Genomic DNA, 15,221 nt, shown 5'->3' with positions numbered 1-15,221 from the left:
CATACATTTTGTCTGCGATCAAGATAAGCTTCCTCAGATATGGTAGTACTGTGACCATATGGCAGATGTTTAAAACAACATGCTTTAATTGACTACATTTATTTGAATGTTAAACATCTCAGGCCTCTTTCCCTTAACTCAATAACCATTAAAAATCACAAAGCATCAAAGGATGTTATCCTTTAAAATGATACATATTTGGGGCACATGGATGGCTCAGTTGGTTAAGTGTCTGCCTTCAGCTCAGGTCATGATCCCAGGGTCCTGGGATCGAGTCCTGCTTCAGAGTCCCTGCTCAGTGGGGAGGATGCTTCTCACAACCCTCGGCCCCACTCATGCTTGTGCACTCTGTCTCTCTCTGAAATAAATAAACAAAATCTATAAATAAATAAATAAATAAATAAATAAATAAATAAATAAATAAATAAATAAATCGAGACACAGCTAAAATATCTAAGTACAACTTACTACCTTTCTAATTTTAATTGCTACACCTAAAATAAAATTAGAGTATTTTAAAGACTATCTCTTCTCTAATACTATGCAATCTCACCTTCATCTTAAACTGAGTAACCATGTATGAGGATCTATTTCTCAGCTTTCTCTTTATTTCACCAGTCTATTTGTCTGCTCTTTTGTCTATAATGTTTGGTCTTAATTACTACCTTGATAGTAAATCTTGACATCCTGTAGAATACATCTTCCTACATTGTTTTTCCTTTTTTAAAAAAAGAGATTTATTTATTTATTCATGAGAGACACACAGAAAGAGGCAGAGACACAGGCAGAGGGAGAAGCAGGCTCCTTGTGGGGAGCCCAATGCAGGACTTGATCCCAGGACCCCAGGATCACGACCTGAGCCAAAGACAGACTCTTAACCACTGAGCAATCCTCAGGAGCCCCATACATTGTCTTTCTTTAAGAATGTACTTTTGGACTTATGCATTTCCAAACACATTTAGAGATCAAGTTGTCCACTTCCACAAAGAAACCTATTGGTCCTTTGATTGGGATTGCACTAAATGTATAGGTCAATTTGGAGATAACTGGTATTTTCACAATGAAGAACTGAAGGTCTGACCTTGAATGAATATCCTGCTATTTAGGAATATGATAGCCATATGAAAAAAATAAAACATGGCTACCTACTATACCCAGTATACACAAGTCCATACCAGGTAGATTGAAATTCTAAATGAGGAAGATAAAACAATATAGCTTCTAGAAAATAATATAAAAGAATATTTTCATGCTCATGGTCTAGAAAGGACTATTTAAGCAGGGGGGAAAAAAGCTAATCATAAAAGAAATAAACAATGTATTGCACTTTACTAATATTACAAATAATAAAAGACACCATGAAAGAGTGAAAATACAAGCTACCAAAAGAAATATTTGCAAAATCCAGTAAAAGAATTGTACATAGAATCTATAAAGAACTTCTATAATTCAATGTGAAAGAATAGAATATCTCCTCCCAAAAAGCTAGGCAAGAAACTTGAAAAGGAATTTGAAAAGGACATTCAAACAGACAATAAACATAAAAAACAGTGCTCAGTTTAAGTTTTGGCAATAACGTGAGATAGCAGAAACTTCCATACACAGCTGGTGGAAATGTAAATTAGCACAATCCCTTTAAAATATTGTTGGTATTCACTTCTAAAGTTGAATATATGTATGATCCATGACTTCAAAATTCTACTCACAGTTACATATCTAATGTGCGCCAAAGACTTGTACACCATAATGTATACACAAGAATAGCAGCATTAATTTTAATAGTAAAATTTAAAAAACCTAATCCATCAAATTCCTTCAACAATAATCTAGATAAATACATTATTGTTTGTTCATTCTTTTAAAAACGATGCAACAGTGAAAATAATCTAATTCTACATGCAAAACATGGATGAATCTCACCACAAATGTTGAGCAAAAGAAACCCAATACAAACAAAAAACAAACAAAAAAATACTGGGTGGTGTCATGTATATAAGGTTCAAAATTAATCTATGAGGGGGAGGTTGGAGTAGATAGTACTTGGAAGGAAATATGGAGAGTCTTTTTGATAACACCCTGGGGGGGTGATCACTTGAGTGTGCTCATTTTGTTGTAATTCATCAAGCCATACATGTATAACTTACGCATTTTTCTATATGTATATTTCAATTAAAAAGGGTTTTTGAGACGCCTCGGTGGCTTGGTGGTTGAGTGTCTGCCTTTGACTCAGGGTGTGACCCCAGGGTCCTGGGATTGAGTCCCACATCGGGCTCCCTGCATGGAGTCTGCTTCTCCCTCTGCCTGTGTCTCTGCCTCTCTCTCGTGTCTCTCATGTATAAATTAATAAAATCTTAAAAAAAAAAAAGAGTTTTAAAAATCAGATAAAATTTACCAGCTCTACTTTTCATATTGAGTATAAAATATGAATTCAACTGATTGTTTTGGGAAAATCTAAAACAATATGTAAAGGAAGCATAATACCTAGGGATAGATTGGTGTCTTTTCTACTTAATGCCATGGGTTTCCAATTTTTACTTGGGTAACCTATTCTTTCTCTATCACCCATTTCAATACTAGATCCATAATACCCTATGGTGGGCCAAGAACAGCACTTGGCTATTTTAACTCAAGCCACTTCACCTTCCATAGTCTTGCCCTGGCTGGAGAGCTCTCACACCTCCACCACATTGGTCTTCCCTTTGGCATTTTATTTTCTCTCTTAACCTGCAAAATGATTTTTATCTTCCTAGTTAGAAACAGAAAAAGGTTTTAGAAAATGATATTACTCACCCACTTATTTTTTATTTATTTTTTTAAAATTGCTACGATTTTTAACATCATATTAACATCATCTGAAATCATTGATTAAACCAGAATTTAAGATTTCAAGGAGTTTAGTTTTTTTCATTAATGGCACTTTTTTTAAAAATATTTTATTTATTTACTCATAAGAGACACACAGAGAGAGGCAGAAACACAGGCAGAGGGAGACACAGGTTTCCTGAAGGGAGCCCAACGCAAGACTCGATCCCAGGAGTGGGAATCACGCTCTGAGCCGAAGGCAGATGTTCAACCGCTGAGTCACTCAGGCATCCCAATGGCATCTTTTTTTAAGAAAAGATTTTATTTATTTATTTATTTATTTATTTATTTATTTATTTGAGAGAGCGAGAGAGATAGAGAGAACAAGAGAAAGTATGAGCAGGGAGGAGAGGGAGAAGCAGACTCCCCGCTGAGCAGGGCTCCTGATGCAGGACTCAATGCAGGACTTAGGATCATGACCTGAGCTGAAGGCAGATGCTTAACCAACTGAGCCACCCAAGCACCCTCTTTAATGGCACTTCTGTCATGGGCTAAATTCTAGTTTAATTGTTCTGTCTTGGGCATTTCTGTTCTGTGCATTAATTGGTCTGTCCATCCATGAAACAGCACCACACTCTTTTTTAATTACTGCAACTTAAAACAATCTTTATGTCTGGTAAAGCGGAGTCCTTTTCTTCCCAATAGTGGGGAGTCACTGCTGCCACTGTCATCTGGTCCTCTCTTTTGGGGAAGAAGAAGATTCACAACCAGCCATTGGATGGGGCCTATGACTTGTTCTGGTGCTGCTTGTGAACACAGGGATACGTGTCATTTCCAGGCCATTATATTTAACTGTCATTCTGAGACCCTCTAGAGATCTCTTTTATCAGCCACAGTGCCCAGCAATATCTGAGACGGAGGCTGTTACTTCAGCTTGAATCTCAGTGTAAGAAAATTTAAAAAGTCAATCTTCAATGGGCAGTGTCATATCAGAAAAAAGCCAAGCTGTTTTAAGCCACTAAAGATGGAGAGAATGTATGTTACCAGATCATAATATAGCTTCGTCTAACTGATACACACACAAAAAAATTGTTTTCAAGAACTTCCTGGATATTCTTTTCTTATTGCGATTTTGGGTGGAACTGCATTAAATCTGAATATTGATTTTGGAAGAGTTGACAGCTTCACAATATTGAAGCTCCCTGTCCAAGTGATAGGACTCTTCACTACTCAAGTCTTTATTATTCTGAATAAAGTTATGTAGATTTCATGGAAAAGAATATAAAGTAAAAGTTAGACGAGGCATGTGTTTCTCTTTACTGATTATATTTGTTATTAAAATGTAAGGATATTTGGGGCTCCTGCATGGTGTAGTTGGTAAAGCCCCCAATTTTTGGTTTCAGCTTAGGTTGTGATCTCTTGAGATCATGTGATGTCATGAGATCTAGCCCCATGTTGGGTTCTGCACTCAGTGAGGAGTCTGCCTGGGACTCATTCTCCCTCTCCTTCTACCCCCCCCACCTGCTTATGCTCTCTCTCTCTCTCTCTAAAATAAACAAATCTTTAAAAAAAAATAAAATGTAAGAATGTATAATTAGCTTTTAATGGGCCATCTTGGCAAAGTTTCTTGATCATCCTAATGGCTTTGAATTGAGCCTCTTTCCCATATAGAAAATTAATAGTGCCAAATAATGGTGATTTTTCTCTATTTTTCCCTACTAATTAATGTCCCTTTTTTTCTACTTCAAATCTTACTGTGCTTATGGAAATTCTAAAATAAGGCTGACAATATCTATGTGTACAGATTTTTCTCTTATTCTTTGACAGAGGTCAGCAGGCTTTTTCTATAAAGAGCCAAATAGTAAATATTGTTAGCTCTGGGGAGCACATCATCCTTGTCAAGGCTACTTAACTCTCCCACTATAGCATGAAGGCAGCTATAAACAATAAATAAAAAGTGAGCATAATGAGTTTTGGCCTATAGACCATAGTTTACTGAACCCTGATACATTTTAATGATAGGTCTTTAATATCTCATCATAACTATGATTTTTTTGTCATTTAAGGAATAAACCTTCAACTATAGATTGCTAAAGTTTTGTTTTAGTTTCGGGGTGTTTTTTTTTTTTTTTTTTTTTGGTAATCCTTTCCTTTTGACATCAAGATCATGACATTTAAAAAATCTTTTACATATTGATTGCTTCATTGAATTCTAGAGAATGTTCTACATAATACCTAATGCTGAACTATCCTTACATACCTATAATACACTTAGTTATAATAAATTATTTTTATTTATTCCCGGATTTTATTAGCTGCATATTAATTGAATACCCACATTGTACCAGGAGCTCTTTCAGAAGTAGTGGATGCAGCAGTCAATAAAACATACAAAATTCCTACTTCTGTGGAACTTATATTCTAGTGGGAGGACTCAATAATAGAGACACCCAAGTACATTGGGTGTGGAGGATAATAAAACAGAGTGAGAGAGTGATGGAAATAGGGTTCAGGGGAGGCTTCTCTGATCAGGTGATAGTTAAAGATGTAGGAATACCATCTAGTCAACTGAATAAGCAAATGAAGCCACTATATCAGAATATGAGGATAGGAGATGGACAGGATGCTGTGGGAGCACCCAGTGGGACCCTCTAACATAATCTTGCTGGGCCACAGGGCTTCCAGACTTTTGGCCAAATATTATTCTGGATATGTCTATGAGAGTGTTTCTAGGTGAGGTGAGCATTTGAGTCAATAAACTGAGTTAAGCAGATTGTCCTTTCTAATGTGGGCAGGGTTCATCCAATCAGCTGTAGACCTGAATAAACAACAACAAAAAACTGAATAAGAGGAAAGTCCTCTGGCTCCTCTTGCCTGACTGCTTTGAGCTGGGGCACCAGTCTTTTCCTGTCTTTGTATCTGAACAGAAACATTGGCTTTTCTTGGGTCTCAAGTCTGTTGCCCTTCTGACTGGACCTTCCATCATTGACTCTCCTGGTTCTCAGCCCTTTAGGTGGGGACAAGTCCTACACATTGGCTCTTCTGGGTCTTGGGCTTGGCAACTGCATATCTTGGGACTTCTCAGCCTTCAAAGTTACACAAGCCAATTCCTTATAATAAATCTCTCTCTCTCTCTCTCTCTCTCTCTCTCTCCACACACACTCTATTGGTTTTGTTCTTCTGAAAAAGTCTGACGAGGACAATAAACAAACGAGAGAAGTGTTCTGTTACAACATGATTTATAGTCTCAAAATTGGAAGGAAAGGGCAGTTTCAAGCAAATGAAAGGAGTTCAGCAGGACTGAAGCATGTGGAATACATGAATTGGCTCCAATGACGTTGGGCAATGTGGAGACGCTGAACTGAATTTCATCATAAACTAGGCCACAAAGAAAACTTTCATGAGTTTTAAGAAGAAATTATTTGGGCTACATTCTCTGGCTCAAAGCAAAAAGAAATTAAAATATAATAAAGGGGTGGTCCCCCCAAAACTCTAGCCACATGGGAAAATTTTTACATGTTCTTTTAAAATTAGTGTTGGGCAAAAGGTACATAAAAACTGCAATTATAAGCTATTTAGAAATTTAAAATACATAAAGGATATGATGAAAATGATACCATGACCCCAAAAAATATGGCATTAGCTTAACTAGAAAAGAAAGATCCATACGGCTTTGTTATTACCTGTTTTCTCCAACTAGGATATATAGAATATAAGCTTCAGGAAAGCAGGGATCTTGATCTGTTTGGTTCTCTGCTGCATCCCCTATTTCTAGAAGAGTGCCTGACACATGAGCTCCCTGTGACAGGGTCTGTGACAATTCTGTTCACATTTTGTCCCCTACCGAATATAAGGCTTGGCATTGGCAAATACAAAATAAATATTTATTGAATGTTTGTTACCATGTTCCACTGGACATTTAAGAAAATCAATATTTTTTTGGAGTACAAACATCTTATGTATATAATTATTAAATCCAATGTAGTAATTAAACTATTCCACTCATCTATATCATACTTTTGTTGGAAAATTCTAAAAGTCACATTTTGTTAAAGTACAACACCACGGTTGTATCAACTGCTTCTCATCTTCCAAACAGTTACACTATACACACCTCAACATTATATTTTTTTGGTACATAAAGTTTCGCGAGTCTTTTCTTGTTCTGAATTTTTCTTTAATACCGAATAACCAGAGATGCCTGGATGGCTCAATGGTTGAGCATCTGCCTTTGGCTCAGGTCATGATCCCAAGGTCCTGGAATCGAGTCTCACATCGGGCTCCCCACAGGGAGCCTGCTTCTCCCTCTGCCTGTGTCTCTCATGAATAAGTAAATAAAATCTTTAAAAAACGAAAAACCCAATAACCCTTTTTCCTACTTAAATGTTTTGTTTTGTTTTGTTTTGTTTTGTTTTGTTTAGAAAGAGAGAGAGATAATGTGAGCAGGGGGTATTGGGAGGAGAGAGATAGAATCTTAAGGAACCCCACTGAGCATAGAACCTGACACGGGGCTAGACCTCACCACCCTGAAATTATGACCTGAGCTGAAATCAAGAGTTGGATGCTTAACTGACTGAGCCACCCAGGTGCCCCTTTTAGTCTTAAATTCCATTTTGTGTAATAGTAAAATTAAGCTCTGAATTTTACTTTTCATTTTCCTGCGATACTGATCATTTTTAACTTCCTTGTGCCATTTTCCTTTAGGTGTCTCTCCTACAAACAGCTAGAATTTGCCTTATCACCCAATCTGAATAGTCTGTCTTTTGCTCAGAAGTTTAACCCATTCTCATTTTTTTTTTTAAAATTAGGCTCCATGTTGGGTCAATATGGGAATTGAACTCATGACCCTGAACTTAAGACCCTGAGACCAAGACCTGACCTGAGATCAAGAGTCAGATGCTTACCACCTGAGCCACCCAGGTGCCCTTAACCCGTTCTTATTCTTAATGTGTCAACAGTAAACCTGGTCATATCTTTGTCATCACGTTATATGCTTTCTATTTTATGAGCGTTTTTGTCCTAGGACATCTTTCTAAATCTAGTTTTTTCTTCTACCTGGCTTCTCTATGTTCTTCCTTTATGGAGGCCACAGTGTCTGCTTTGCAAAAAGAGGGCAGCTGATAGTCTGATGGAAAGAAAACCAGGTCTGCCCTAGATTTTTCCTCTCACTGACTTGTTCCTCTACCTCCTGAGCATAGATACTCCTGGAAGCTGTGGACTGGCAGTTAAAGGGGTCTGAGGAGTTGATGTTTATCTCTTTTGGCCTCTTGTCCCCACTGCAGACCCTCACACCCCCAGATCCAGTTCAGAGGTTTATTCTGAGTCACCACTTGGACTAATTTCCCACATCTTCAGTGGGATGATGGAGCTGCTTGGGCAGCCTTGCACGAACCAAATCTGTGCATTTCTCCCCAGGTCTGCTATGGTGACCTGAAACTGGCCATGGCAGGAATATAGCAAGTCGCGGTTTTATTTTTCTGGAGTGCTGGTAAACCATTCTTTACTCACCACTGCTAACATCTGCCATTTGTATACAAGGGGAATTGAGACTGTGTATCTTTTGTCACTTCCTCCGTACTGTCTCAGAAATACTTTAATGTTGCTGGAACTCTATTGTCATTTCCAGTGATGATGAGGCATTTTTATGTCCCCTTGGTATTTTACCTTGGGTTTCAGAGTGTGGGGGTGGGGATGTACCACTGAGCTCCAATTACCATCTATTTCAAAAGTCCTTGTGACGGGTTTTCATTCCATTATCCATGTAAAACACGGACAGATTTATGCAGGTCCCTGTTTGCTGCTTTAATTATCACTGCTTAGCCAAATAGCACTTGCTCTGCCACTAATGATTCTAATCTAAACTGGGAATTGATGTTGACAAAACACAAGCTGTTTCATTTCTGCAAAGGATGATCAGATCTCCTATGGAAAACAGAGGCTTTACTAGATATCCATAATCAAAGCCCCATTGATTGAGGAAGATTCCAGCTGATAGGCAGGGAGGTAGATAACCAAAAGCTCTGAGAAAGTAGGAGGAGGTTTTCAGGATCATGAAAATACAGCTGCAGTTAGATCACTGAGAAAAAAATATACGACTGAGTTATCTCAAGTTGTCCCTTGTGAAAATATGACAAAATAATACCTAAATGTATGTGCCCTGTGAAGGTTTCCCATGGTTCATTGTTAAAATACCTAATTTAGGGCAAGCTTGTCAAGGCAACTGGTTATGTTTTAGGGCTTAGAAAGGAATACAGTTGGCGTGTGAGGCAAAACCAGAGAGATTATGGCAATTTTTAAATCAAGACGACTTTATAGTAGGAAATAGGGAGCCATTGAAGGTTTTTAAGCAGGAAAATAATGCAATAAAAGTTGCAATTAAGGAAGATTAGTCTGGCAGTATTAGGGCAAGATCTATATTAAGACCCTTATATGGAAACAGAGATAGAATTAGTAATGAGTTAAAAATAAAAAGACAGAGAGAGAGGAGAGAAAGCATCACATCTCTTCTACTTTTAGTAGGCACTTAAGGTAACGCATAGGCTGGGAAGTACTCACGAAGTCTTGCAAAGCTTTCTCAGTTCATTAAGTTAAATTACCTCTTTGCTCTCATTTAGTATTCATGAATGCCAAAACTAGTCCTGTGTTACGACACAGGGAGTCTCCAGGCAGCCCAGGGACCTCTTGAAGACTCCTTTTCACGCCGTTTCATTGTTGCGGGAAATGAGCACCGTTAGCCAACAGCCCACATGCAGTGTGAGCCTCCCACTGTCCTCTTTTCTGGAACAGCTGAAACCTCATCCATTCTTAAGGGAATAAAGGAATAGGAGCCCAAGCCTGTTAGCTCTCATTCAAGAGTCATTAGACAGCCATAAAAATTCAACAAGCACACCCAGATGACTGGAGGCTCTCGCAGGCTTCCTGCGGATAAAAAATGGACTCTGCCACTCGTAATGGTCAGTGCTCATCCTTGAGACAGACAGGACCTAAAACACTCCAGCCAAACTGTTGATCATCAAAATCGCTGCCTGGAACCCCTGTCCCACTTTCCCACATTATCTGCTTCCTCTGTTCCATCACTTATGATTTCCTTGATTTTTTTTTCCCCAATCTTTGTTTCTCTTCTAACAATTAATTGGAGCTGTTCTCCGAGGACTTCCAGTTCAAGCTCAGGATTGGAGAGTCCTAGGTTTAACTCTGTTGGATATGGAAACACACCACCCAGACCCCTCATCCAGAAATGTTTGCTTCAAATACAAGATGTATGATCACCTACGATTACCAGCTCCTTCAGAGCTGTCTCAGCAGAGCCACCTCATCTAATATTCCTCCTTCGTTAGTGCCCACATCTAGGGTTGCCACATAAAATACAAAACACCCAGTTAAATTTGACTTCCAGGAAAACAATTGTTTTTTTAAGCATAAATATGTCTCATGCAACACTGAAGACACACTCATATTTTTTGGAAGTTTTTATTTATTTTTAAAAATCTCTACATCCAATGTGGGGCTTGAACTCATGACCTCACGATCAAGCATTACACTTTCTTCTGATTGAGCCAGATAGGTGCCTGGGGGACATACTCATATTTTAAAAGTATTAATTCTTCATCTATAATTCAAGCTTAATTAAGCATCTTGTCTTTTTATTTGCTTCATCAGGAGACATACTTATCCACTGACTGAATGAGGTGAGGGCATCAGGGCCAGGTGTGTCAGGCAACATTCCCTTCAGAGCTCCGTGAAGCACTGTCAAGGTTTTGTTGGACAGCCTCATGGGTTTACCTTCTTCCTCTGTTTAGGCCTGCTTCTGCCCTCTCCCTTTGCAGGGGCTGAGGCATTATATCATCCTTCACATCACTCTTTCTCTCTTAGCACCTTTCTTTCTCTCTTAGCAACCCACCCAGAGACATTTTTCCATCCCAGGTTCCTTCTGCAATATCCAAAGGAATAGAAAACAAGAGATAACATAATTTCAGCCCTGCAAAACAGGCAGGGTGAACTGGGATGAGGAAATAGCCAAGCATCCCTCTGCTCTGTACATGAGAAGGAAAAGGTGTTCTGGGCAACAGATGGACAGTATTCCTAGAAGACCAAAATATACTAATAGGAATACTGTGGAGGAAATGAAAAGAATTCAATTAAAGAGGCAATACAGGGGATCCCTGGGTGGCGCAGCGGTTTGGCGCCTGCCTTTGGCCCAGGCTGCGATCCTGGAGACTCGGGATCGAATCCCACATCGGGCTCCTGGTGCATGGAGCCTGCTTCTCCCTCTGCCTGTGTCTCTGCCTCTCTCTCTCTCTGTGTGTGTGTGACTATCATAAATAAATAAAAATTAAAAAAAAAGAGGCAATACATATGTCCTATATACATATGGAAAGACTGAACATAATTAGGAATCAAAGCAAAGCACATAAATGCACCATTGGACTACCACTGTTTTACTTGATAAATCAATAGATACAGAAGGCATATTTACAGTATTGTTGAGCATATGAAGAAGTAACCAGTTGTGTAATTTTCTAGTAAAAATTCTACACCTAGAAACTTAACCTAAGAAATAATCAAACACATGTACACGTGCATATCAATAAAAAGCTGAAAATGTCAAAAAATTAAAAACTGCTAATAAGAAAGTGATTAAGTAAATTATGGTAGCTCTGTTATAACCAAAATAACTTGCAGCCATTTTCAATGTGTATAGTCATTGACATGGAAAGATATTCATGGCGTACTGTGTTATGAAAACAACAGATTCTATATGACTATGTAAATAATGTTCTATTTGTGTTGACAAAAAAACCCAGATATATGTTTGGAAAAGAAATAGTGTTTATCGGGATCCCTGGGTGGCGCAGCGGTTTGGCGCCTGCCTTTGGCCCAGGGCGCGATCCTGGAGACCCGGGATCGAATCCCACGTCGGGCTCCCGGTGCATGGAGCCTGCTTCTCCCTCTGCCTGTGTCTCTGCCTCATTCTCTCTCTCTGTGACTATCACAAATAAATAAAAAAAAAAAAAAAAAAAAAAAAAAATAGTGTTTATCTTTGAGTGGTGGGATTATGAGTGATTGGTTTTATTTATTTTAGTTATTATAATTTTTACTTTTTCTACAGTGAACAATACTCTTTGTATGATTTTAAAAATAATACTTCTGTCTATCCCATATGCACCAATGGGATTGGATTTGAATTTTTTTCTCCTTCAACTTCTTTTTTTAAAAACTTCCTATAATATTTCATACAGTTGACTGCATGGACTCCTTTTCTGTCTTTTCATCTTTGCATTATTTTTTATTCTCCATCTGTAACTCTCTCTCTCCTAGTTCTTTTTCCTTCATACTGGCATGCCACCATGTTGCGCCATCAGCTTTTCTTTTCTATCCAGATGACTTACACTATTGCCAATGCACATGCAGCTCAAACATCTGAGTCTTAAGAACATTGACTTACCTCATAAGCATGTAAAACCCTAGCTCCAAATGCCTGCTGGACTTCCTGATTCCAATGTTTATTCTGCAGCTACTATTTTCAGGGAACAGTACTTACAGATGACACCACAGTGCCAGGGAGAGCCCACCTTAGAGGAACACCCAATCTCCACCTGGACTTTCTAATTTCAATATATTTAACAACAGATGTTTCTCCTCATCTTTTCTCAAATCAGGTCTCCTTCCTGATGTTTCATTTTCTATTACCAGCACAACTAGCACTGTAGTTACCAGCCTTGCCTGTTCTAGAAGTTAAATAATTCCTTCGCTTAACAAGTGAGGGACCTGCTAACATAGTAGTACTCAGTCTCAACTACATAGTAGAGTCACCTGGGAAGCTTTAAAATATGCCAATGCTTGTTATCCATCCCCAAGAGATTCTATTACTCTAGGGTGCCACTCAAGTTTAATAGTTTAACATTTCCCCCAGAAGATTCTAATATATAGCCAAGGTTGAAAGTCCCTATCCCAGGGAAAGATGAGGACTTGTCACTGACTGCATGATGAAAGGAGAAAGATCAAACTTTTTTTTAGTATTGTTATTTCCTAGTTATAACAACTGAGTTTACTCTCTTTCCTTTGGATGGTAGAAGCTGAATTGACTTTCCCATGACAGTCAAGTCTTTATCCAACTCAGCTCCAGCCTTCATTTCCAGAATGTAGGGAGAGAATATAATCATCCTGCCATCTGTATACCTCCACACTCTGACCTGGACAGGTCTTTTCAGTGTTATTCCACATTCAAACATCAGTAAAAGGGCTGCCCCCTTGCTCTCCAGACAGTGCCTCTATCCTGACCTTGCCTTTGCCCTTACCATTCCTTCCAACTTAACAATCTTTCACTCCCACGTGTCAATCACAATTCCACCAATTCTAGTTCAGAGGATTGATGATGAACCAGCCTTGAGAACGTGCCCCACTCCCCAGCCACTTCTCACTCTCCTAAATTCCAAATCACCCCTTATTATACTTACTAACTCTTGCCTTATGGAAAAGTTATGTGGACACATATGATATGCTTCCAGTCAGATTTGAAGCTCTCAGAGCAGAAGCTAAAATCCCTTCGCCTCTATATGGAGAAATGAAGAAGTTAAACATAAGGGCTCCAGTCATCCTGGCTGACTTTATATCCAAACTGTGCCATTTACATCTGATGCCTGTGACACTTAGGGAAGCAATGCACTTTTCCAAGCCTCAGTTTTCTCCTCCACTGAGTGAAAACAATGTAACCTCTCAAGATCATAATGAAGGTAAGATGAGGAAATGTATATGAAACACTTAGCACAATTGCTCCAAAAGGCATCAGTAATAATAGTGATCAGCATTTGGGGGAGTAAAGCACATCAAGAAAAAATATTTAGTTGTGAGGTCAACAGCATCTTTGTATAGTAAATAGATGGAAAACAAAAGCTCTCAGATTTGAAAAATGTTTATTACATTTCCTAACGTTACTTCCTAGGACAACTCATGTTATTACTAGAGTTTTCAATTATTCCAGACAGCCAGTCCTGCTTCCTGATAGTATGTAAATTTCCCAGCTTGGTGCCATCTCTAAGATTCTAAATTTCATTTTGCAATGACAGCTTTTCTGAAAACTCTGCCACTCAGAGACCTGTGCGTCCTAAATGCTATTTCTTCGTAGAATGCAACATTTTTAATCGAGTAAAACAGTGATGAAGAATATGTCAGATATCCATGCAGGATGTAATCATTTGTGAAACGTGAAATCCTGCTGTTACGACTGCAATCAACCAAGAGAGCAACAAGCTATTTCTATCTAGTAGGCTGATAGCCTTACAGGCTCTGGATCTCAAATGAGATCTACTTTAAATGCAACTCATTTTCTGAAAGGATAAATAACAAAAGCCTCTTCCGAATGCAACGGAGTCAAAGACCAAATGCTATGCAGATAGTTGGGTAAGTGAGTGTGAGGTTTTTCAGGGTTTCACGGCTGTCATCTCTCCCAGCAAAATGGTTGCACTCTTTCCTAAGTGCCAAAGACTCAACAGAGACTTTGAGGGGTGAGGCTGCAATACTCAGTGAGGCCAATGAGCTCGGAATGCATCTGTAATTTCTTGTCTCTCCTTTATCATCATCCTCTCTCTCCAAGGTGGAGACTTTTCAACAACCCTTAGACATCTCCAAGGCTCTCTTATCCTTAAAAAAAAAAAAAAAAAAAAATTTAAAAAATCTGGTCCTACATCCTCCTCCAGCTACCACTTTATTCCCTCTTCCCCCTGAACTCCCTGTTTACATTCTTTGTTTCCATGCCTCATGTCTCCTGCATTCCTCATAGCATTCCCAAAAACTTCTACATCCTTCCCCCCTAAGCATCATGGAAATGACTCTTAGGTCACAAATGGCTTCCAGGAGCGAAATCTAGCCCTCAGCTTATGTGACACAATTAACCAAAGCCTCCCTCTGAAGAAACTTTTTCTTGAGCTTTTAATTCTCTAATTCTTCAGTCTCTAAGCCTTTCTTTAACCTCCTAGACCTCTCCTTCTCTACATCTTTCATAGCTGGTTTGTACTCCCCACCCAGCTGTTAATAGGCACTGTATGCCAAGGATACAAGCTCTTTTTTTCTTCCAGATTCCTCTTCCCAATAGACTGCCACCACTTCCATGAGCTCAGTTACCAATGACTGACAACTCTGTCTTCAACGCATCCTTATTCCCTTCTGAGTAGCATGGATCTAAACATTTACTCTATATCTTCTACCTGGATTCTCAAACATTCTTCAAAAGTAACATATTCCAAACCAGCTGTCACCTCTGCCACCTTCATGATCATACCAGCAACCCAAGAGATACCCTTGACCCTTCCCTTGCCTTCCTCCACCCTAATATTTTCAGGACCCATGTCAAGAGTTCAGCTAAGCTACTCCACAGTATTGCTGTCTCCACATGCATTTGTGTAGCCACATGCCCTGCAGGG

At 38.9% G+C, this 15,221-nt stretch overlaps 1 long non-coding RNA gene across 5 annotated transcripts in view; it reads right to left on the bottom strand.

The window, feature by feature from the left end:
* LOC140630590 (uncharacterized) overlaps positions 1 to 15,221 on the bottom strand; it is a 44,299-nt gene that overhangs the window by 13,840 nt on the left and 15,238 nt on the right. For 2 of the 5 annotated variants that reach the window (XR_012028312.1, XR_012028308.1), the window contains one exon: positions 11,614 to 11,788. The exons of 2 other annotated variants lie outside the window; for them this stretch is intronic. This is a non-coding gene — a long non-coding RNA (uncharacterized lncRNA). One more of the 5 variants, XR_012028310.1, reaches the window with a different exon arrangement.

The sequence above is a fragment of the Canis lupus genome, chromosome 3, assembly GCF_048164855.1.
Source record: "Canis lupus baileyi chromosome 3, mCanLup2.hap1, whole genome shotgun sequence".
Taxonomy (NCBI): domain Eukaryota; kingdom Metazoa; phylum Chordata; class Mammalia; order Carnivora; family Canidae; genus Canis; species Canis lupus.
Note: the sequence above shows the minus strand (reverse complement) of the source record. Positions and strands in the feature narration are given on the sequence as shown.